Below are 26,470 nucleotides of genomic sequence, written 5' to 3' on the forward strand. Positions count from 1 at the left end.
GGTTCTGGATATTAAGGGACAAAAATAAAAAAAAAAAGGGTTCTACTTGGAACCTTTTGTGTATAGGAATACATATTGCCCCCCCCCCCCCCCCCCCCCCCCCCCAGGAGGAACAAGTGAAGAATGTTTTGGAGTTGTAAACTTTTCTGTGCACAGTAGAATTCTACAACAGCGTGTCTCCCGATCAGATCGAATTCCAGGTAGAACCCTTTTAGGAGGATGACCTACCAATAAACAAAGTGTTTCTAAGGTCTATAATTTGACTTTTATACTGCACACTTATCCAGTTCATACAGTATATACACTCTCTTAGGGGGGGAATGGTTCTTTTTGGGTTCTTGAAGGGTTCTTCTGGATAATTAGCTTCCAAGAAGTGTTCTTGAAGGAATCCTTTGTGGATAGGAATAGGGAAGTTTGTTGTAGGGTTAAACCTAGAACCTTTTAAGGGAGGAAAATTAGTGAGCAATAAGTTTGTACCAATCGGGTACGGAATAATAAAAAAAAGTTTTCATGGGTTCTTTAAGGGTTCTTTAAGCTTTCAAAAAAGGGCAGGTGTCATGTGATGAAGGTGAGGTAGTGAGGAGGGTGAGAAGTGGCACTGACTAAATTGGGAAAATCTGGTGAATGCAAGGCCTTGTTCACACTCAGCCGTGTGTATGTGTGTTCTCCTCTTTAAGCCCTAATCACGATAGATCTGGGCCTTGTTTTCCTCACTTTGCATCTGCTGTTCATCTGATACAGTATTATTGGGCTCTTAAAGCCGAGAGCAGCGTGCATTATGTATGATGTGGAAACATGACGCTGCACTTGGGGTAAGTGGCTGTTTCCTGCAGGAGGAGAGTTTACACTGAGTCAGATGAGATGAACGAGATTACACGATGGCCGATAGTGATTAAGGTTCTAATACCAATGTCAAAGTTGTGTCCGAATGATAAACTGACCAGTTCTTATTATTTTAGTGATTTTCTTTTATCCTGTTCGTGACACTGAAACACCTTAACTACGTTTATATTCAAATATTTGTGCTGAGTTTAGTGATTTTTCTCAGTTTCACACCGTGTTTTTGTTAGTCCTGTGAGAGGTCAGCTGTTGTGAGCTACTCGGTCATAATTTTAAAGGTCGTTTTAAAAAGGAATATCTATTTATTTATATAACACAGGGTTATAATTTTGTTTAAGGAAATATAACAATATTACAATAAATAATGAACAATAATCACCATATTTCACATTAATATACGTTTATAATTAAATATAAAAATGTATAACCAATATTATAATAATGATGGTAATAATGTACAAAGTAGTAGCCTAATAAAAATAATTTAAAATGGATAAATCAATAACAAAGGAAGAATTTAACTGAATATAGAATGCAACTAAGCAAATTATAACTTGCATAAAAACTAAAATATTATATGATGTAAATCACAAAATCCTGCCATATTAATAAAAATAAAAAAGCGTCATTGTGGTACTAACTTCTTAGTTCTTATTAATTTTAGATAAAAATGTAATAAAGTAGCCTATTAAAGTAAAAATCTGACCTGGTGTGAGGTTTTTATACTTGTTGGTTGTTAATATTATTTTCAGCACAATATTTGAATATATTAATGTAATTAAATAACAAAAAAACATTCATTTAAAGACTAAACGGGAAAAAAGAAATATAACACTCTTATGAAAACTTGCTTTATTCTGACATTTAACATTACATTCTAAAAAGAATAATAATTTAAACAAAAAAAAGTACCTCATCACTGTATCAAGTACATTATTATCCATCTTATCTCTCTAAGGGAAAGTACAAAGCAGTACGAGTTATAGGTTCGAAATGAATAAATAAATTCAATAAATATCCAGCAACGTTTAACTGCGCTGAGGGATTTGAATGGAGATGTAGTGAGTCAGCAGGAGGTGTCGCTGGACTCTGAGTGGACTTAAGAGAAGGGCTTAAGTGGGGAAAATCTGAGTGGATGTTGAATGGTAATTGAAGTGATGGTGGCACAGGGAGCTTTTCTTTTTGCCTTGCTGGAGATCTCCATCGCACCTCGGGTAATACATCAGCGTGTCTCTCGCTCGAGCGGCCGAGCTCGTGTGAGTAAAAGCCCTCTTTCGAAAGGCTGGCGCCAGACCTGTCCTGATTCACCTTTAAGACCCACTAAAGCTCGCTCCCTCAGAGGCCCCACAGGAGCAGGACACGCACCACAAAATCACAACTCCATTTCCTCCTTAACGAGTCCGTGTGAAGGTTTTTCTTTCCTTTATTTATTTATTTATTTATTTATTTATTTATTTATTTATTTTTATTTAAAAAAAAAAAAAAAAAAAGGGAACAGGGCTGAGATTTATGAAGTCTCTCAGCAGGAGAAGGGTTTAGGGGTAGTGCTGATCGATTGAGATTTTTGACCCAGCCAAATTTAGTCATAACACCTGAGTCTGATGTGTTTAAGGACCATTTCTGTCAGGATGTTTTGTGGCACAATAAACTGAGCTGGCCGACTTCCCCTTGACCCCCAGCGAGAGACCAATCTGCTGACTGGATGGCTGCTGGAGCTCAAATGGCTGTCTATTATAGAGTGTGGGTTCTAGTGCACTTCCTGTCTGCTCAGATTTCTGTCACAGACTCTGTATGCTTTTCAGCACAGAACCTCGGTTTCAGATTCGCATGTAAACTGGCACGTATGAGGTGGAGGACTTTATTTCTATCACGCTGTCTGTCTGTCACAATTTAACTCATTACAGATCTCAGGTTTTCCTTTTTTTTTTATTCTCTGGAAAAGATGTACAACACATTAAAGCCATTAAACTAGCAACACACGCACACTAACATCTTACCTCTTTAGAAAAACTCTTAACTCTGTTCAGCTGAGGATCTGATCAGTTCAATTTAATCTAAACTGTTTACTAACTAGATAAATAATGAGCGTTTTGAGGATAAATGACACACATTTCTTGTTAAATTCTATCAATATCCATTTACATGGAATTTTATTGTATGAGCCTGTAAGCGCACCATTTTCAAAGAAATGTTTGTGCAGGTCTTGTTAAAAAATGCGTAACTGTAATAGCGGCTAAGGCTCGCTCTATTACAGCACTAATCAAAATTCCTCTTACTGTTAATAGCCTGGTGTGTGTGGAGTTTGTCTGTTCTCCCTGTGCTGTGGGGGTTTCCTCCTGGTACTCCGGTTTCCTCCCCCAGTCCAAAGACATGCATGGTAGGCTGACTGGCATGTCCAAAGTGTCTGGGGTGTGTGTGTGTACGCCCTGCGATGGACTGGCACCCTGTCCAGGGTGTACCCCACCTTGTGCCCCATGCTCCCTGGGATAGGTTCCAGGTTCCCAGTGACCGTGAAGGATAAGTGGTATAAAAGATGGATGTATTATCTGAAATCTATTTCGGTTAATAACCGAAATGTTATTGCAAATAACCACAATTTAGGTTAGTGAATAACTGAAATTTGTTAGCATTAATAAATGCAGTTTTGGTTACCATAAAGAATGAAATCTGTTACTTTGACTAACCGGTATGTTAACCGAAATCCGTTACTCTTAATAACTAATCTCAATTTTATGTTAATAACCGAAATATTTGTTACATTATTAACCGGAATGTATTTCCTACAATAGCTGTGTCTGTTACGTTAATACCTGACACATGTGACTGAAATCACGTGCGCCATGCAGGTAATAATGCTCCACCGTTTCATCTCTTGAATAAAAACACAACGTGAAGGAAACGTACTTTGGACATTTTCTTAGAGCCGAGGGCCTCGTTAGGGTTGCTGATATTAGCTCTGGAGATTCGCTCACTTATGTACTGTTTACAGCCTGTAGCTTAGCGTCATCTCAGACCCGTATAATGTATAAAAGTTTTTCCAGATTGTTTGAGATGAAGCACTGTTTCTAAAGAGCACTTCTAAAACACAATGCTGTCATAAAGGGTGTTGTGGAAGGTTGGAGATCTGTGCTGTTTGCGCTTGTGCTTATGGAGCAGGGCCTTATTGGATTTCTCTCTCGAGGCGTCTCTCAGTAACGCAGGTCATTTGATTTGCCGCTTCTGCCTGAGCGACATTTATAAGAGAGAACTGGGATTGAAAACACTAGCAGTGGAGCTCCATGTCCCTGCTAAAGACCATGCTAACTAACTGTGTGTGTGTGTCTGTCTTGGATATCTCCTTTTGTGGAGATGCAGATAATGGAATTCATTATCGTTTTCAGTGAAATCCTGAGTTAGCATGCTCATTTTCAGTAATGTGTTAGCATTAGTGCTAATAGCATGCTGCTGGATCATTATAATAGTCATTTACTTAGCAGTGTGTTGCTATCAGCTAATGCATCATTGTACACTTTTACACCTTATGTGTTACCTAAGAAGTGAAGTGAAGGTGTGGCCTTTGTATGTTATCCCCAGTGAAGGGGGTGTGGCCTTTGCTCCTGTCATTTACAATGAGAGGGCTGTGGCCTCTGTATCTGTCATTCACAGTGAAGAGGGTGTAGCCTGTTTGGCACAATGAAGGGGGTGTGGCCTCTGTATCTGTTATTTACAGTGAGAGGGTGGTGCAGCATCTGTATCTGTCATTCATAGTGAAGGGGGTGTGGTCTCTGTGCTATTTACAGTGAGAGGGTGGTATGGCCTCTGTATCTGTCAGTCACAGTGAAGGGGTGTGAAGGCAGTCAGTTACAGTGAAGCAACTGCAAAGTTTTAAAAAATTGCAAACAACGTTGTACCGTTTGAAAAGATTTGTGGGTTCAGAGTAGCAACACAAACGATAAAAGAACAGAACATTTTTACCAAATCCTGTTTTGTTTACAACGGTTAAAAAAAAGAAATCTGATTCATATAAGAGAAACCACGTGTCGGTGTGGAACAGCAGAAATGTGTTTGAGCTCTGCTTTTTATTAACCACATCGCTCTTTCTCGGTCTGTCTCAGGCGCTCTGTAGAGATCTATTTCAGCGTGATAAACGGCGCTCCTTCCGTCTGTTCACAGATAATAATCCGATTCGGGTAGCTGCCTGAGGTTCAGGAGCTTTTGCTTTACTTTTCGCTTTATTAGCTGTGGTGAACATGGTAGACGTTCAGGACGAGTCGAAGTAAAGACATGGGCAGCAGTGTATGTATTTTTAAGAACGGGGTGGCAAGGAGGGGAGCCATGATCACAATAAGGGTAGGCAATAGGGTGGCGGTAGCTAAATATGTAACTATATGAAAATCTATTTACAGCAACATGAGTTAAATCTAATTTGCTAATTGTAATTGTATAGTAGTAATAGATATTACAGAAATGTGACTCGCGGTGGCAAGCCTTATTTTAAGACTTGGGTGACTCGTGGCCCCCCGTGAGCTGTCAGTTAGTGACAGACTGCATTTTATATCAATGCGTTTGTGTTTATCTGAGCAGAAGTAGTGTTTAAAACCCTCAGCTAGGTCGGTGAATGAGTCATGGCATACAACTGGAGCACAATCAAGCGCTCCACACCACGGTGCAATCAATGCTAATCTAATCTGGCTAACGCTCGTCTTTTTTCTGATGGGTACATAAATTCACCCTGACATTTTAGACTTGGACATGCGTGCTTGAGTGCGGCTCATAAAAGACCAATCAAACACGAAGAATCCCACCAGCAGGGGGCAGAAGAGCATTAACAAATGATATAAGTGTGTGTGAGTGAAATTACTACCTTTTTTAATGCATATTTTGCATTTACACCCAAGAAAATATATTTTTATACTTCATGCAGTGAGGAAATAAAGATGATATAAAGATTAATAAGAGTGACAAGGGTCTTGTGACAAGTGCAGACTGCACGCTGATGGCCATGGTGGTTTTCTTTTTTCTTTTTGTGTGTGTGTGTGTGGGAGGGGGGGAGGTCACATGGAGTGTCATGATTAAGCCATGGAGGTGTGGTTGTCCAGCCCATATATTTGTGTGGTGGCTTGAGAAAACCCTTCACTACTGTAGTGAAAAGTCAATATTTCCTACATGTCATTGTGAAAATTACAGAATTTCTTGGACTGAAAAGCGTTTCCATTTTTTATCTCAACCAGAATTTCTAGCATTTCGCCGTAAAGGGGGGGTCTCATTTAATGATTCCATTCCAGCGAATTCCACTGAAAGACACCAATCCTACATCTACATTCATAACCTAATCTACTGATGGATTTTAAAGAATCGCAAGTTCTCACTTCGATTATCGACATTGTCCACGCCAGTCTCTCTCTCACCACCATCCATCCATCCATCTTCTACCACTTACTCCTTTTCAGGGTCACGGGGAAACCTGGAGACTATCCCAGGGAGCATCGGGCACAAGGCGGGGTACACCCTGGACAGGGTGCCAGTCCATCGCAGGGCACACAAACGCATACACATTCACACGCCCATTCATACACTACGGACACTTTGGACATGCCAATCAGCCTACCGTGCATGTCTTTGGACTGGGGGAGTCTTTCTCACCACCTGAAGTACAAATCAAAACATGAGCCTCATCATCGTCTCTTCACTCCACCGATCTAACGCTAACATCGCTGAGGAAGTAATCGCCTTCACGTTCGTTTGCATGTCGTTATTTCCAATTTGCACGTCTTTGTGTTGTCTGTACAGCGTGTAAACACTCTACTGTTACGACGATGACATTGTTGACCTCCGCTGTCTGATTTACATACAAACTGAACTTTAGTTATGCTTTGCTACAAAAATGATCTATCCAACAACTTCATCAAATCTTGAGAGAAATCACACTTAGACAGCCTTTTTTTTTATGGCTTTGTTTGTACACAACATGATCTTTACAACAACAAAAAAACCCAAAGAAAATTTATGTCTGGGGGTGCACGGTGGCTTAGTGGTTAGCACGTTGGCCTCACGCCTCCAGGGTCTGGGGTTCGATTCCTGCCGGGGCCATGTGTGTGTGGAGTTTGCATGTTCTCCCCGTGCTGCGGGGGTTTCCTCCGGGTACTCCGGTTTCCTCCCCCTGTCCAAAGACATGCACGGTAGGCTGACTGGCGTGTCTAAAGTGTCCATAGTGTATGAATGGGTGTATGAGTGTGTATGTGATTGTGCTTTGCGATGGACTGGCATCCTGTCCAGGGTGTACCCCGCCTTGTGCCCAATGCTTCCTGGGATAGGCTCCAGGTTCCCCCGCGACCCTGAAAAGGAGTAAGTGGTTGAAGATGGATGGATGGATGGATGGATGGATGGATGATTTTATGTCTAGTATGTGTCGAGTCTTTTTTTTTTTCCTCCCCCTATATATTTTAACTGTCTATATTTAACTACGGATACATTACTGATGTTTATAATGTACATATCGACTTCCACGCCTCTCACTACACACCTCTTTACTTCCTTAATTGTGTATTTATTTACTCTTGCCGTATATGCACTTCAGTTTATCTTACAGCAATGGATATTATGTCAGTGTTGTGAGAGAAATTACCCGGAGGTCTCATCCACAGCGAATAAACACTGTTATTCATCGCCGTATCCGAAACTCCAATGTGCTCTTGAATGGACCTTTTCAAAATGTTTACACTCGCTCTCCTCAGTCCTCGGTGTGTGCTGCATCGACTTGGCTCAGATTCGCCATTTCTTACTGATATTCTTGCCAAAAATGAGCTTTCTCAGGTTTGCAGGTTTGGGTGAAGATGTCCTCTGCTGGTGCTTAAAAAAATAGATGTATGTATAGCATCAAAAAATAAATAAATTGCTTACTGAAAGTGGGGGTGGGGGGGAAATACACTGAACAGCCATTACATTAAAACCACCTGCATAATATTGTGTAGGTTCACCTCTCCCACCAAAACAGCTCTGATCCGTCGCTGCATGGACTTCACAAGACCTCTGAAAGTGTGCTGTGGTATCTGGCACCAAGATGTTTACAGCAGATCCTTTATGTCCTGTAAGTTGCGAGGTGGGGCCTCTGTGGATCGGACTTGTTTGTCCAGTACATCCTACAGACGCTCGATCGGATTGAGATCTGGGGTATTTGTATTCCGACTCAACACCTTGAGCTTTTTGTCATGTTCCTCAAACCGTTCCTGAACAATTTTTGCAGTGTATCAGGGAGCATTATCCTGCTGAAAGAGGCCCCTGATATTAAGGAATACCATTACCAGGAAGGTGTGTACTCGGTCTGCAGAAATGTTTAGGTAGGTGGTACGTGTCAAAATAACATCCACATGAATGCCAGGACACAAGGTTTCCCAGCAGAACATTGCCCAGAGCATCACACTGCCTCCGCCGACTCGCCTTCTTCCCATAGTGCATCCTGGTGCTGTCTCTTCACCAGGTAAGCGACGCACACTCACGTTCACGTGATGTAAAAGAAAACGTGATCCATCAGACCAGGCCACCTTCTTCCATTGCTCCATGGTCCAGTTCTGATGCTCACGGTCCCATTGTAGGAGCGTTCGGTGGTGGACAGGGGTCAGCATGGGCACTCTGACTGCTACGCAGCAAGCTGTGGTGCTCTGTGTGTTCTCACTTCTTTCCAACAGAACCAGAATGAACTTTCTAATCAACGGTTAGTGGTTTTGATGTTATGACTGATCTCTACTGGTGTACTTGTATGTTTTCACAGTATGAGAAATATAAGATAGATATGCCTGAAGAGAGAACATCTTAACCCATCTCAAAAAATGGAAAAAAGAAAAAAATGAAAGTCAAATTTATCCAATATTTCCTCTTATGAGATGACAACGAACCAAATAATAAGAATAAGATGTAACGCTTGAAATGAGTACAAAGCGTCTAAAATCGGGCTGAATAATCTGAGATTTGAGCTATAATCAACTCATGATAAGAAATGTAAGCTAAATGAATGATACAGAAATTATTCATGTCTTCGGATTTTTTAGCAGCGCCTCCGGGTGGTGACGTGTAGTAGTGTTGTGTGGCTTTTTTTTTTTTTTTTTTTTTTTTTTTTTTTTTGTGTGTGTGTTGTGGTGAACTGCAGTGTGTGATGTTTAATATGGGGTGTGATAGCGAGTGCATTGACCTTCAGTAGGGAGTTTAAAGCACATGTTATGCCACATCAGCACAGCGCTGACATACCGAGCTCCTCGGGAGAAATGTTGCACACCACACTGCATCAGAACTGTCTCGCCGCTTCCTGCTTCCCCCAATCACGAACTCGCACCTTTTAATCACTGTTTGCGTTTTAAATGTTACCTTTAAGGATTTCCCCCACAAGACTGGAAATGTTTTTCATTTCATAGTTTATTGCTTGTATGAACATGATGATCACACTTCTCATCACACTTTTCTGTGCAGAACTGTATCGGGCTCGCACGTTAATAATGAGTATATTTCACAGGACATGTCACATTCTCTAAATATCGAATTTATTTCCTGATCATGGTGTAACTTGATCTGTCGTGATGTATATCGCCGATATCTGATATATCGTCACGTTCCCAATTTTCCAGCTGTGGATACAATTCTGTGCTGAAATAAATATGTAATTTGACAAGCTCCACACTATTAGTGTGGGGGGGAACAAGCCCACTGACTCACCCTCTGATCTGCTCTTAGTACAGTCACAGGAGGGGTGTGTGTGTGTGTGTGTGTTATACTGTCACCTCCTGCTGAATGAGTTGGAAGGCTAATGGCACACCAGGATTGTCCCCCTCTGTGTCCGTTCTCAGTTTGAGTGCTGACATTTTTGCCGACATTAAGATTTTTCTCGCCCCCACACCGCTGTCCGCTCTGACATGTTTGGCTTTTGTTAACATTTTCACTTGTTGGAAACTTCAGCGAGACTGAAGTGAACATTTTTTATATATATATATATATATATATATATATATATATATATATATATATATATATATATATATATATATATATATATATATATATATATATATATATAAACTTTTATATTTCACTCCTGTTTTTAACACCGCAGCAGCACTGAGTAACCCGAGAAAGAGGAAAGATTGTTATTGCACCTTCGTTCACCCCGCCGCTGTAGAAACCCTGTAAATCGCATAGATTTGTTTCCGATTTGTCCGTTGTGTCTGTTTAATTGAGCGTATTTCGTCCCAAAATAAGCGGAACGCTGCTCCGTAGGAGTCGCAGTTTGTATCTCGCTTAAATGAAGGGCATTTATTTTTGCACACAGACGTTTAGAGTCGCTAATGAAGTCAAATGGTGCTCTCGTAATGAAAGCCAAACACCATGAACGCTCGGGCTTTGCCTGGGTTTAGAAAAAAAAAAGAAAAGGAAAAGAAAATGAGGCGCAATGGTGTGAGAGGCAAAGGTTATTGGGATGATTAGTGTACATGCACTTTTAATTACTCAGTGAAATATTGTGTTGTCTAAATTTTGAAAAAGAAAAAATCTAGTCAATTTTTCATGGTCATATTGATTCGTTCATTTGACTCTGACAAATGACTCTGACTCAGTCAACTATTATTACATTACGTATAACCCACTGTGTGTGATGCTGTGTTAGAAAATTAATCAATGACGAGGTGGTGTGATGAAGAGCAGTGATTAGGGGGTCATTTAGGACTCAGCCATGAACAGAAGAAGCAACTTTTGTTTTTGGCCAAAAAAAAGAAAGAAAATGCACGTATCATTAACAGTCTTAATGGCCACCGTTGCTAACTTTTTTATTCCCCCCCCCACTACTGAGCAGCTTAGAAACTCTGAATATTTCCCCTGTCTCCACCCGCAACACCACTAATAGAGAGAAATCTCCCAAACGTGGTGTTATATGAAGTGTCGCTGGACTCTGTCCTTAATGAAATAATGAGTCCTCCAGAGACCTGAGAGTCCCTCATCAGCCGCTTTTGTTTTCGGTGGGACAATGGAGAATGGAATGCGACTCTCGCTTTTTGACCCTGCAGTAATTGATAATCTTATCTGATTGTCTTTTGATGGATGACTCCGTCTGTGAAAAGCTCAGGGGAGGACGAGACAATATCGGCTGAGGAATGGTTCATTGTGTTCTGTTCCTTCACGCCAGGAAAACCTGCAGTGCAGCAAAAGCTTCTGTTCAGATCAGGAGTGTAACACTGTGACACGTTTATAGGAGCTTAAAGTCACTTTTAGAGTCTCTCTATTACTTTTAAACAAGTACAAAATAAATCCGTGTAGGCTGATGAATTGCTTACTCGAGGGTTGAGTGGGATCTTATCCAAGTTCTCCTATAACTCTAACCCAAGAGATGGTCTACATCCTGGAACGACACACTTATCCACCCTCTGAGATGTCTCCTCCCCCTGGACTTTTAGTTGAAGTCTGCTTCAGGAGTTGGATCAGGTCTGATTCTGCCCCCTCCACTTCAGGTTCTACAGCAAGGGGTACTGGCATGTTTATGGAGAGAAAATATTGATCCAGTGAAGTGCTTGTTCCAGCCAGATGTTTGACCGATCCCGCCCACTCCCACAGGTAGTTTGACCGATCCCGCCCACTCCCACCATAAGTTTGACCGATCCCGCCCACTCCCACAGGTAGTTTGACCGATCCCGCCCACTCCCACCATAAGTTTGACCGATCCCGCCCACTCCCACAGGTAGTTTGACCGATCCCGCCCACTCCCGCCATAAGTTTGACCGATCCCGCCCACTCCCGCCATAAGTTTGACCGATCCCGCCCACTCCCACAGGTAGTTTGACCGATCCCGCCCACTCCCGCCATAAGTTTGACCGATCCCGCCCACTCCCGCCATAAGTTTGACCGATCCCGCCCACTCCCGCCATAAGTTTGACCGATCCCGCCCACTCCCGCCATAAGTTTGACCGATCCCGTCCACCCCCGAAGGAATTCCGGCCAATCCTGCTTTCCCCTTTAAAGCTTTGACAAATAATGCCCATTCCTGCAGAAAGTCTAACTAATCCCACCAAAAAAAGTTTAACAAAGTAAAAAGTTTAACAAATTTTCTTTGTGCACGTGTCTTCCCCCCCGACATGCGAATAATGTCTCATCTGTGACGTCAAACAGGGTGAATTAATGTGCCACAATGGCATTGTAGAGGTGACCGTACATTTTACATTTTCAAAAGGACAAATTAGAAAAAGAATCTCGCACGGTACATCTCTTGTAAGACATTTTGCAGGCATCAGGACGTCAAATGCAGAAGAAATATACAAAGAACAGCAATGGTGGTGGTTGAAGAGCTACTATTGAGTCAATGAGGGAGGACTTGATGCTAATGGCTTATTTTGCAAAAAAAAAAAAAAAAAAGAGATGGACGAATGGAGTATGGGGACCAGTTGTTATCTGTCCAGACTGTGGACAAGCTTGTCCATGTGTACTGTAGTTCAGAATTTTTACAGTATCGTATGTTCCTAATAATAGGTGAGAAAAGTAGATCTTGTTTCAAGCCCAACAGATAAATATAGCGACTTAAATAAAGATAAATAAAGATTTCTAAAAGCTATGATTATTATAGATGAGCTTGGTTCTTGGCGCATGCTGGAAGCTAATTAGTAGTTTATTTGCTGTAATCTGTTACGAGGTTTCACACAATGGGGTTGGAGTGGGACGGGCTGACAGCCACTGATACGTTAATGATGAGGTGTTAGAAGTGTAATTGTGCTAATTGTGGTATGGTGGTGTTAGAAAACCTGTGTAGCTTTGGCTCGTTCTGCAAAGATGTTTCACAGCAAGGTGGCATCTAGAACACCTTTTAACTGAGGAGTTTCATAGCTTAGCTTTCATTTTTAATTCATCTAATTCTGCAGAACTTTAAGGGTTCGAAAAGAATACTCAGGTATCCACCAAGGATCGAGTCTGGGCCCGTTTCGGTTTGTTCTCATACAGATGAGTGTTTAAAAAATTGCCAATTTTTACAAAATATGAGACCATCGGTACATCCCATAATTGTTCTTATTAACGTACGTGTACCTGTGGTCCCTCTGACAAGATGATTCTCGTGCATCATGAAGAATAACCTCTTAAGATGCTCTTTGACTCTGTAGGCGATCTTGAGGTGTGTGTTTTGCGTCATCTTCGCAGTGAAAACACTCGACGAAAGTCACGAAGCTGATTACAGCAGCTATTACATGACAAGTTGTTTGGCAGCATCACTTTGAATGCTCGCTCTCTCTGCAAGTTAATATGATCTTTGGAATGCTTTTGGGGAAAATGAGACCCACATTATCTTTCACATGTTTCGCAGGTTTTTTTGGACTGCGCTTGGCATTAAAAACACTCGACCAAACACTTTTTCTCCTCTCACGTTCAACGAGTCCCTGAAGGAGTCGCAAATCTTTTGGTCATAAGCGTGATTCCTTCTTCTCCAGTTTACTGGGTCAAAGGTGGAGTCAGTGAATCATTTAGTTTGTAACTGAGATTCACTATGTTGTCATTCTCTGGCTTGGTGTTTAGGGCAGCAGTTGTTCCTCTGAATCTTTCAGTCGTGACTGGCATGCTTAACAAGGGAGAAGCAAATCTCAGTGTTTGAGTCAGTGAATCGTAAGGTCATGACTGAGATTTCCTCTTTTTTTTTTTTTTTTTTTTTTTTTTTCTTTTTTTTTCTTCGGTTCAGCGAGTCAACAAATCTTTCGGACTTGACCAAGATTTGCTCCTCTCTCGTTCGGTGGATCAGTGTTTTGAGTCAGTCTTTTTCATCGTGGATGAGATTCATTCTTTTTTCCAGCGGGTCAAAGTCTGAGTCAGTGAATGTCTCGATTGGCTCGTCTCTTGTTAAGAGTGCTAGGGTTTGAGTCGGTGACTCTTTCTGTCCTTTTACTTTTTTTTGAGATTTTGTTCATTTGTTATTTATTGGATTAGCATTAAGGTTAGCAAATCTTTTGTTCATGAGATTCCCATGTCTATCGTTCAGCAAATAAACTGAGGACAGGGTGGTGTTATTGGTTGGTGTTATTTCTCAGCTCTAATGTGTCGGAGAGGAGAAGAAACGTCAGGAGGTTAAATGCGAAATGCAGGCGATAAATAAGGAAATGAGCGAATTGGATAGGAATCAGGGCTTTGCATCATCTTTTATGCGTGGTTGTAAAGCTATCATTGTGGATTTGTGTTGGCGAGTGAGCCGTCAGTGTGTGTTTTTATTTTTTTTATTTTTTATGGGAGACGTGAAGGAACAGACAGAGCTGTCGAGCCTGGATTGTTTAATGGTTGACCTTTTAGCTTAGTGGCTGTCGATTTAATGCCAAAAGAAAAGGTGAGAAATTGGAGGGGGGAGGGGGGAGGGGGAATGCCAGGATGAATCTCCGATCTGATTAGAATGCATGCAGTGATGTTGGCTGTTCAGAAGAAGTAGCTGTTGAGGTTATTACTGACGGACACTTCTCTCAGTCTCTTCGCTGCCGACTCCGGTGAACGATTGCATTATTACGGCAAATCAAGAGGACCAAGAGACGTGACCGTGGCAGTCCAGAGAGAATTTAAACTGGAACATCAGTGCGTGCAACAGATCTGTGCATCAGTGAGAGGAGGTTCACAGGCGTGAGAACTAAACTGGGTTTTTTCTTTCTTTCTTTTTTTTTTTTTTAAATGTATTTTTAGCTATAAGCCTCTCAGGTGTGGGGGGGCATGTGGGTGGGTTTCTTGGTCTATGAGCCAGCAGGGGGCGCTGTAAGAGTGCAGGGGGCAAGTAGGATGTTGCTTAGGGCCACCAAAGGTTCAGAATTCTGGATTGTGATTGGTTGACTTGAATTTTCCCTAACTCTAGCTCATTGGAATACATTATTGTTTCTATAGCAACAGTTCATTCACAGGGACATGGAGCATCTGCTGTACACGTAAACAGATTTGTAAAAATGTGTACACGATGATGTGAAGTTGTCTGTAAATAAAACATTGTAATTGTTGACACATTGCTGTGGTATAAGAGGAATAAAACACTTGTGGATGTGCTGTTATAGGAAAATAATCAAGCTCAGGGTGATATCAGTACATTTAACTGTTACAGCATCACAGTGTTTTTATTCCATATGGCTAATGCTAGCAGAGCTACAAATAATTATCACGCATGTTGTTGTAACCTAATCTGTTCACCCCTACAGAGGGGGCCTTCGGATTTCTCACCCTGATTATTGTATTATAGGTTGGCGCTTTTTCTAGCGGTGCTATCTTTTGACATATTCAACGAAACTGCCGACGATCCTTAACTGAAACGCAGTCCCTATTTCCTTTCCATTTCCATTCAGATGGAAACTCGGTGTATCTGAGGTAAAAAAACAAACAAAAAATCTCCTGCATGTAGAGCAGTGCGCTTGTCCAGGAGTGCATCTCCTGAAAATCTGATGGACATTTATTATGAAACCCTGAGCCAGCGTAAGGCCCAGGAATTATGTAGCCTATAAAACATGGCCGAGTCCATAATGAAAACGGGGCCTTGAGACGGAACAATCACTACTTGAAATGTCACCCAGACTTATGAGGTGACCGACAGCAGCGTCTCCCAGAGGTGTCCTTCAAATAACGAGAGGACAAGGACCAATAGCTGCTTCGATACTTGGACTCGAACTCATGAGGTTCGTGTTTAATTAACTGCGTTCAAACTTTCCGGCTAAATGCATTTCTCAATTATTGTTCTTCACGAACAGACTGACCGAATACAGTAGGGATGATGATGATGATGATGATTAGCATATCTACTCTCTAGATTTCTACCTTTTTATATCATGTGATGCGTGTAAACTACAGGAGCGCTCGAGTCCCTGAGCTTCTTCTCTCAATCAGTACAAGCGCTCTCCTCCTCCTCCTGCTCCTCCTCCTAATTCATCCCGGCTGCATTCCTGGACCAGATACTGACAAGAGAAAGAGCAACAGCGCAACACAAAAGTTCAGTTATCTGTTATGAGGAGGTGAAGTTTACATGAACGATTTTTTTTTTTTTTTGTTTGTTTTAAGATAGACTATTTAACTATATAATGTTTCTTATTTAATGGGGAAAGCCTATAGTTCAAGAGCCATCAGAATACCCCTCAGCCAAGCCAGTCGAAATTTCTAGTTTATTAATTGCACTCGCTCACCTGTTGCTCATCACCTCCTTAGCTTCCTGGACATCTCGGCTGATTCGGAAAGACTGTGTGATGTACTGGCGTTCTTCATTTAATTCTAAGATGAAGATGCTGTAATGATGAGAGATCTGTGAGCAAGGTTCACACCGCTGACGTTATCAATTAGTGCAACAGGAAATGTAAACTTAAATCAAATTTATTATTATTATTATTAATAATAATAATAATAATAATAATAATAATAATAATAATAATATAATAATGTTAGTGTCTACACTGTTAAGCTTGAACATGTTGTTGTTTTTCCATTTTCTTGGAATAATAATGACTCAATGGAGATGGGGGGTGTGTGTGTGTGTGTGTGTGTGTGTGTGTGTGTGTGTGTGTTTAAATGGATGGTGATAAAATCTGTAGAGCATGAACACATCCATATGCCTCACTAATGCAGTGTACATATTGGAAATTGCCATCTCAAACAGCTCTAACGCGGTTCTCATAACACACTCCAGACATGACCTTGTGTTTCTTATAACGCAACATTTGCGAACTGGGATTATACGAGTTCGCCACAAGAATTTCTTGTACACTGCGGACACTCCACATTAAAAATATGTATAAGGAGACGTTTGCTTAGCGTTTATGGAAGGAGTCTCCAGTGTCAGCACTTTGTAACTGTCAGCGGTAAAGCGGTCACGTTAAGTTTTAAGGGTTTAAACTTATTTATTTATTTATTTATTTATTTAAAATTTTTTAATAAGATTAAAGAAAAAGAGAGGCTGGTTCTGGCAAGACTTTTTATAGCTGCTATATCATTAGTTAGAAGAGGAACTAACTCGATTATTGGGTGATGCACAACATTACATGTAACAACAAATGGATAAAAAGTATGATGTGTTCTGTAATAAATTTAAATTCTAAATCTTTGCCAAATTGCTGTAGTGTAAGAGGAATAAAACACCTCAGTATGTGCTGTTATAGGAAAACAATCAAGTTCAGAGTGATACCATTATTTTCCTATTACATCCCAACACACACACACGCACACACACACACGCACGCACGCACACACAGATTGTGTTATTAAATTGTTTTACTACTGATTTAAAAAAAAAAAAAAAAAAAAAAAAAAAAACCCAGTTACTATACACTCACACTTTTCCACTTGACTGCATCTGTGTTTATTTTGTAATAAAAACATATTTATTCCCCCGGTCTTGTTCTGTGAGACTCTGTAAGAAGGTCAGGATGCAAAGCTGCACATGGTGGAAGGTGTTAAAAAGCAAAACAACAGAGAGTATAACAGCACAAAGTGCACTGTAATACATTTTCACCCTGACTAGTTTGGCCCAAAAAGACATTAATCTTAAAAGTTGCCTCGAGCTGCTTGACCAACGGGAAGGACTCTGTGGCTGTTTGTGGGAGATAAAGTGAGCTAATCCTGAGGAGCGCCCTCTCAGCACCGAGCATCTCATTTATACACACTCTGTACAAAAAAACCACCGAGACCTCTCCAAACACTGATGTGTGTGTTATTGAAATTTCTGTGAAAATATGATGCGCTCAGAAACGTGGACCTGTACTTTATAGTGCTTAAAACAGTTTGATGGAGGATCTATATTTCAAATTCCCTTCATTTCTGTAGTTTCGACAAATAAGGAAGTTTTAAACAAAAATCTTATACTGTCGTTATAGAATTTTGTGGTAATATTTTGTAAAGCTTTGTCATATGGTTATCTAGAAGCTGTAATGTTTTGTCGTACAGGTTTGTAAAGTTCTTTTGTAAAGCTTTGTCGTATGGTTATGTAGAAGCTGTAATGTGGTACAGGTTTGTAAAGCTTTGTCGTATGGTTACGTAGAAGCTGTAATGTGTTATTGTACAGGTTTGTAGAAGCTGTAACTTTTAGTTTTTTTCTTTGAACTTAAACCAAAACAACCTTTTAAATGTGTTTTACACTTTCGTTCACCACTCGCATGAAACTCGGAGAAACATCTCTACTACTGTATCTGAAAGCACTTTACTGTAGCACTCGAACATCGATCACATTTGTTATAAATGTGTAACATTTTATTACGGTTTTATATATCAACTTTACTATAAAACAAGTCGCTAAAATCATGAAGCAGCAAAATAACTTCGTCTTGAATCTTAAAGAAATACATAGATTTAAGTTTATTTCGTGAAGTTTGATCTGGAGTTAAAGCCCGGCATCACTGGGTAATTGTTAGCGAATAATAATAAGTTAGCTAATATTCGCTGGGTAGATAACCATACAATGCCCTTGTGTTTTTTGTTCTTGTTTGTTTTTTGAATGTATGAACACGCATAAGATCTCAAATGACCAATAATAGTAAGATACAATATAAAAGCAGTTCTTGCTGCTGGACTCTCACTCACACGGCAGAAATGTTTCGTATTGTAGATTTACACACAAATTATTTCACCTCATCTACAGATAAACTGGGTCATAAAGTGGTGTTTACTCGTGCAGAAACTTTTCTTCTAAACCGCTGGCATTTGAACTCCTGGAGTGAGATAGATTGCACTTTGGCTCAGCCACAAGACACACATTCATCACACAACTAGTTAAGAGGGAAGAGGAGTGTGTGAGGGCACAGGAAGCACTTACGGATGGAGATTACACACGGTGCGACCGCTGACACTGGCACAAAAAAAAATTTAATAAGTTTAAGAGAATACAAAGTGTTAAACGATTTAAGTAAACCGAGCTACACGTTTTAAAGTGTCCCCGGTGCCATTTCTTCATGAACCGAGTGCAATTTTTCATTTCTTCAAAAACACTGAGAAGAAAAGGCCACGGCGTTACAAGATTGTCAGACTTTTGTGTCATGTCTCTGAACTGTGTGTTCTGATTAAATCTGCCATGAGGTGTTCTTTTTGTAAGCGTTTCATGTTTTTCTGTCACATTTCACCCCAGCAGATTTGATTTTTTTTTTCCACCACAGTTATAACGCCATTCCATCTTTCTCCAATGTTCCCCAGTGAGAACTTTTATTTATTTATTTATTTTTTAACAGAACTGACTTTTTAATGTTCAACAGATCAACACTGACCTACTGAAGCTATACATTTTTACCAAAACGTGGAAAATAATCGACTTTATGTAGAAAATCAAAGTCGTCCCAGAGTAGCTAATGACCTTGCTGGATTGCATGTTGAACAATGTAAACATGCACACAAAAATTAAAATAATTGACAAAAATGGAGATTTTTCTGTTGTAACATTTTAAAGAGAATTATTCATCTTCCGTTGTTATGAAAGATTTAATTTAAAGAAAAAAAAAATCATCTCAAATTAAACTGTCATTTAAATTTTTTGTCGTTATGTAAGGTTATAAAGTATTGTAGCATGGTATCAATCCCAAAACTATTCTTTAGTTCTATATATATTAAAAGCATCAAATTTACAAATAAGTAAGTAAATAAATAAATAAATAAATAAATAAGAAGTTGTAAAAATGTAAACTTATTAGATGTCAAGTTTTGCTGTATGGTAGCAATCCCAAAACTTTGCCATAGTTATAGATTTAAAACTGTACATTTTTGTAAAGCTTTGTAGCATGGTTTTGTAGAAATTATATTGCTTTATAGTATCGGTTTGTAGAAGCTGTAACATTTTGTATTATGGTTGTGTAAAAGTTGTCGTAAAGTTTTGTAGCATTGAACATAGGGTCCTGGAAACATAGAGCCCTAGGAACATATGACGGAAATGTACAAACTTATCGACGGAAGATCACAGAACCCTGCATCATCGGGCCTTGTAAACATAGAGTACCAGAAACAAAGGTCCTATAAACAAAGGTTTTGTGTAGCAGTCGTAAAGTTTTGTATTATGGTATCACTCCCAAATCTATTTTTTAGTTATATATAGATTAAAAGCACCAAATTTACAAAAAACAAACAAACAAAAAACAAATTAGGAAGTTGTAAAGATGTAAACTTCTTAGATGTCACGTTTTGTCGTATGATTGCAATCCCAAAACTATGCTATAGTTATAGATGTAAAACAGTAAATATTTTGGGCAGCTTTGTATTATGGGTTTGTGAAAGCTGTAACATTTTGTAGTATGGTTTTGTAGAAGTATAGGGCCTTGTAAACATAGGGTACCAGAAACAAAGGTCCTATTAAAAAAAGGTTTTGTGTGGAAGTCATAAAGATTTGTAGTATGGTATCACTCCCAAATCTATACCGCATGTGTGTATAGATCAAAAGCACTACATTTTTGGTAAAACATGAATTTTTTTTTGTTTGTTTGTTTGTGTATTTAAGTTCTGTAGTACAGTTTCCTGATAATGTCTCTGGTATGATTAACGAACTACACACAAATAAGACGGGTCTCACAATGCAGGATTCAAAATGTGGCTGCGTTTCCTAGTATTGGTGATGTGTTATGAACAGTCCCTATAATTCATAAAGCTAGGAATTTTTTTTTTTTGAATGATTGACAATATGTATAATGCCTTATGAACACATAACTAGCAGAGCTAGCAGCTCTCTCACGGTTATAAACTTTTTTCCTTTTTTTTTTTTTTTGTCGGCTACAGGCCAGTTGTTTTGATGAGAACACCTCAGTTTCAGTCAGAGTTATACCCTTTCCACTTTTTTTGATAATGTGAGGTTGTTCTTGTTGACCTTGTATTGAAACCCGGCCGTGTACTGCATTTAAAAACAGTATTCAATTTGAAGCCCTTCTCGCCAGGGTGCCGTGTTTTTCCCCTGAGCTTCGTGCCAGGTATTGAGGTAAACGCTCAAACATGCACTCTTGAGTGTGGAGAAGTGTGCTTATGCTTCATAATTCAGCTAGATTGCTTTCTAAGCATTGTTCTAAACTACAGAATCGAATTGTGGACTTTAATGGCAATGAAAATTTAAATATGAAAATAATGAGGTCTCATTAAGTGATTTGGATATTGCAGACCAAATTAAACAATTGTGAAACGCTAAATTGTAGGAATTTAAAGTCCTTGAAACGTAGGAACTTGTGAATTTTAGACACCTAGGAACATATAGCCTTGGCAAAATATGATCCTAGAAACCTAGAGCCCTTGAAATATAGAGCCTTAAAAACATAGGGTCCTCGAATATTAACATATGGTGGTGGGAACATGGATCACTGGGAACATATTGCAGGTCCCTGGAAAAATAGGTCCCCTGAAACACAGGTTGACTATAGGACCTTGTGAACATACCCCACTGGAAATATAGAGCCCTAGAAACATAGGGTCTTGGAAATGTACAACTTGTGAACATAAGGCCCTAGGGGCATAGAACCCTGCAACATACAGTAGAGCCTTGTAAACATAGAGTACCAGAAACATGGGTCCTAAAGGATATAAATCCCTGGGAAAATAAGATTCTGGGAACACGAGACCATGATGTAGGGGTCTTGAGAAATACGACCTTTTCAGCATGGAACCCTACGAATATAGGAAGTTATGAACAAGGGTCCTATAAACAAAAGTTCCTAGTAACATAATGTCCTCAATCATAGTGTCCAAGTAACCTAGGGCTCTGGAAACATAAAGCAGTGGGAATATTAGGCCTTAGAATATAAGGTCCTTGGAACAATGGGCCCTGAAAACATGGGACATTGGAAACCTAAAGCCTGGGGAACGTATGGACACCGCCCACATAGCATAACGTTCTTAGCTACATTTTAACCGAATTTGGATGTGGTTTTATACAGAAAGTTTATAAACACTTCTTAAGGAAAAGCTCTAGATATCAAAAGCCACTGGTTTTTAAGGGGAAAAGGCTAAACACCGAGTTTAGTTTCTCCTCAGATTCACTTTGTATTCCGACTTTTTTGACCTCAAGATGCTGAGACGTGTCCAGAGACTCAGGATATTTCCGTGTTCAAGCCCCTTTTACTAATTCAGCACCTAGACCCAAAGGAGGAACTGAAGGCTTTACTTTTGTTCATTTTTAAGAATGCATGAGTTTATTGGGTGGTGTGTGTGGGGGGGTTTTTTTTTTTTTTTTTTAAAAAGTGCTTCTTTTTTCTGTGAGGTAGAAAGGGAAAAGTCTGATGGATCTGGAAAAAGGCCTTTGTTTCTTTTTAAAAATAGCTCGTACAGTACCAGCGTCAGGGCTGAGTGACCCATTTGAGCGGAGGTTGAGAACACACTTTCTCACCGCTAACGTCGAGAACCTGGGGAAAGAACGGAAGATAAATGGCCGTGATGAAACCATCTCTCTTCATAAGGAAGGAGAGAGAAGACCCTTTTCGAACCTTAGCTGAGGAGGAATCTCCTGTCCTGGGAAAATCATTTAGGACACGGCCGCCTAGGAAAAGTACACTGGGGAACGGATGATGGATATCTTCAAGATGGAATTTTAAAATTTTTATTTATTTATTTTTTATAGACGTTTCTCAGAAATGCATTTTAAATTCTGGATCTTCAGATGAGGAACCGTTTCATCACACACAGCTAGTGTCAATGTTTTAGGGAAAAGTGAGACAGTGTGTGTGTGTGTGTGTGTGTGTGTGTGTGTTGTGATGGAAGAATAACAGCGCTGATGAACAGCGACACATCGGCAGTGTGATGTATGGATTTAATAAACACACACACTGAAGCTCAAATAAATCACCTGAAATGTAAAGTGGAGCAGTGACCTGTTTACATTTTCACTCAAATTAGAAAATTAATAATACCGATTTCTGAAACATGAAACTTTCTATATGAACACACAATACGTTTCAAAAACATGATATAAAAATATGTATTTAAAAGAATTATTAAAATCGGAGGCCTACAGGTGTTTTATTCGTATTCACACTTTCTTTTTTTTTTATATACCTTTTTTTTTTTTTTTTTTTTTTTTTTCAATCCTGCTTTCAATCTTTTGGGGGGAAAAAATTTATTATTATTAAAATTCATGTAAAAATGCAAATTTCTCTAGCCTATAGAATTTTGTTTATTGATTTTTAACTGAAATAATATATAGCAAATATATAAATTGAAAAGATCACAAATATTAAATTAACTAACATGAAAACAGTGTATAACTTATTTAATAAATTTGTTAAATATAATTTTTTTGTTTGTTTTATAAGCATGTATAATATACATATTTAAGGTTTTATTCATTCTGGATTTTTTTTTTTTTTTTTGGTCTTAATGTGTTACTCTTCTATTTATTTGTTTATTTATTTTAATTTAGTGTTTTTATTTATTTTAAGGTTTTTTTTTTTTTTTTTCCCCCCCGATATTTTGATTCTGGAATTGGTTGGGGTCCCCCCCCCCCCCATTTTTCTTGTTTTTCTTTATTAGACTTTAGTCTGACTTGTTTTTCTTCTCCCTACATCACAGATGAAGTATGTGTGTGTGTGTGTGTGTGTGTGTGTGTGTGTGTGTGTGTGTGTGTAACAGCAAATGTTCTGAATGTTCTGTTCTGAACGCTGAATTACGCAGTTCCCCACTGAGTCGTCGCTAGGAGCTCGGAGGTTCGTTTTCTCCCGTGGAGACGAATTTAAACAAACACGCAAATCACATTTTGCAAACAAATAAATAAGCCACGAGTGCCGATCGGTTTCGCTAACAAGCACACGAGCAAACGACGCGAGTGCCGTCGCACTACACAGTTAACACACAATCCTGAACAAGCAGAAAGAAGGAGGAAAAAAAAACCTCACAATGAATTCTCCACAGCATTCCAGTCTCACAGCAGGAACACATGCATGAGTGTTTAGTTTGCTCTGAGAGCGTGGGGTTTATCGATTTCTCCTCCATATTGTGCACTGTGAATGAGTCTTACACCACAAATGGGGCAGGAAATCACTACATATATATACACACACACACACACACACACACACACACACACACACACACACAATCAGTGCTCAACACCGACACGCTGAAATAAACACTGCAGTGAAAAGAGAAAGAAGAAGAAAACAAGACAAGATTTGTTTACTTGAAATACAATGATGGTGTAATGACGAGAAAAAACAGAAAGCTGCTTATTAAACCCCTACACCCAATAATATAAATGGCAGAAAACCAATATGTATACGTTCATGCCAACCAACTTTTGACCTCTAAGATCAAGAGATAAAAACCATCATCATTACAGAAGCTCCATAACTTCTGGAGCACCGAGCTGTACTGTAATGAAACGCCGTCGTGCCAATAAAGCTCGAAATGAAATGGAGTTACAGTGAAATGAACTGAGTAGAACGGAAGTGAATTGAATGTTGTTGCTCTCATGGAACCGTCCACACTAACGCTAACCCTCGTCAGGGAACTCGGAAGGAACATCAGCTGCCTCCTGCTGTCGTCCCTCTGTAATCGTTTCACCTCCAGTCATTAGGACAAAGTCTGTTCAGTGGCCGCAGGGTTTATATCGGCCTGGCTCCATGCCCAGGAAGTGCTCATCGAGGGGTCGGCCAATCAGAACACACGGTTCTTCTGCTGAGACTTTTATTTCTGCGCCGCTGAGAACACACACACACAGACTTTTAAGCCTCCTCTAATGCATCAGTGTGGTATATTTACAGTTAAAAAAAAAAAAAAAAAAAAAGAACCCCATCAAACCCCTTCAGTCTTACTGTAAATCAGTATAAAAGTCCACAGTGCTGTTTTATTGTAAAGCCTTTCTTACAGCTGATGTCCATTTTCTCAGTCTGAACCGTCTCCGTGGTGACGGTACGTTCAGGTTTTCTTTTTTTTGTTGTGTGTTGTGCAGATTTGATACATTTTATTTATTTTTGTCCAGGAAGAAGTTTGCCAGTAAAATTTTCCTCTTTCCTTTAGTCCGTTCTAAAAACCCGGTTTATCTGTTCTGTGGTGTAAAGTTGTTCTGAAAGGTTAAAGGTATTTGGTTGATCTGAGTTGACCTCTATCTCCTCCATGTCTGTGAGCGGTTCTTCTCCTGTAGCTTCTGCGCTGCACTCTGGGCCCTGGTTCTCCTGTGTCACAACATTGTGCTGTGGCTGTTTGTTTGGACTATTTTAGCACCTTGTCCATCTCCTCTCGTTGTTTCCAGCTCAGGTTTATTGTTTTCATTAGTGGTGTTCAGTGCCTGTGGGTTCTTCTGCTGTTGTTGTAGGGAGTTATGATCATCCTCAGTGTGGACATGAGGGCCGGGGTCACTGCTAGCTCTATCGCCCAAAGCGGTATGGGGTTTGCAATTAATCTTCGGTGTTCGTTTTAGTGTTGGCATCGGCACGGGTGTCGGTGTTATCACTGGGTGCTGTTTGTTTCGGTGGTGGTATTGTGTTCCTCACTGACCTTTTTCAGCTCTGGATTTTGGTGTGGTACTGCCAATCTTTTCCTTTTTTAGGAAGACCACCACCGCTTTGTTCATTCAGGAGGTAGAGTAGATGTTCTCACACCCGATTTGCTCTCCAGCCACTAGCAGAACCTCCTCCGCCTCTTCTCCATTCTCCGGCACACACCTGACGCCCACTCACTCTCACCCGTTCTCAACTTTCACCTGCCACCGATGCTCACATAACTTAGTCAATAATATAAATGAAAGATGAGCAAAAAGACAAACTCGCAGAAAACTTTGACGAGACGCCAAAACTGCTCTCACGTGCTCCACACACCACGCTAACTCCTCCACCGCACATGCACTGAAGGAGAGAGAGACACAGAGAGATAGACAGACAGGGTGAGAGAAAGAGATTGAGACTCGTAATGACCATGAGGAACCAATTAGTAGCCTGTTCTATTCAGGTCAAAATCACACAGCTGATTATTTTTACTAGAAGTGGAACCGTGATTTAAAAAAAAAAAAAAACGAAAGTTTTCTCTAACAGACCACAGTGTGGTAATTTACAGCTACAATTAATCAGTCTTTGTACAAAATCAAAGTCTCAAAGATTCTGAGAGATGTGCTGTGTCTCAATTCACCTGCTGTCGGTCCTGAACAGTATGAGATTAGAACGGGTGTGTCTCGATTCATAGTATGTTGAAACGAGTATCCCAATGGTACCCGGATGTTCTACTACTTCCAGTGTGGATCCGTGGATCTTTTTCCCTTCCCCCCCAGCTATTGTTGCCTACAACTCCTTGTGCAAAGGATTGTGAAGAGTTTTGCTACACACTCAAAAGTATGTACTTTTTTCTTCGCAAAAAGAGTACATACTTTTAGCACATAGTATACTGTAAGTAGGCGAATTGAGACTCGGCATGATGCAGTATGTCGGGGATGCGGACCTGAAAGGGAACAGGAACGTTGTTCTGTTAAAACTCATTTTCTGTAATTTTCCACTGCGCATGTCGAGACGTCAACCAGAAAAACTCTGGAGTAAAAGAACTCGACTGGAATTGCAGGAAATGTAAGTTTTAGTTCACATTTTTCGGTGGAACTTTTGAAATTATACTTCTATAATTTCAATTGTGTAGACAAAAACCTTTTTGTAGTTTGCAGTGTTAGCCTGCTGACCAAAAAAGTATGCTAGCTAACATTACCTAAAGAGGAAAGTTACCTTTTTTTGTAACAAATGAGTATTTTAAAGAGTAGATTGTATAATTATAAATATACTTAACA

Source organism: Ictalurus furcatus, chromosome 9 (assembly GCF_023375685.1).
Source record: "Ictalurus furcatus strain D&B chromosome 9, Billie_1.0, whole genome shotgun sequence".
Classification (NCBI taxonomy): Eukaryota; Metazoa; Chordata; class Actinopteri; order Siluriformes; family Ictaluridae; genus Ictalurus; species Ictalurus furcatus.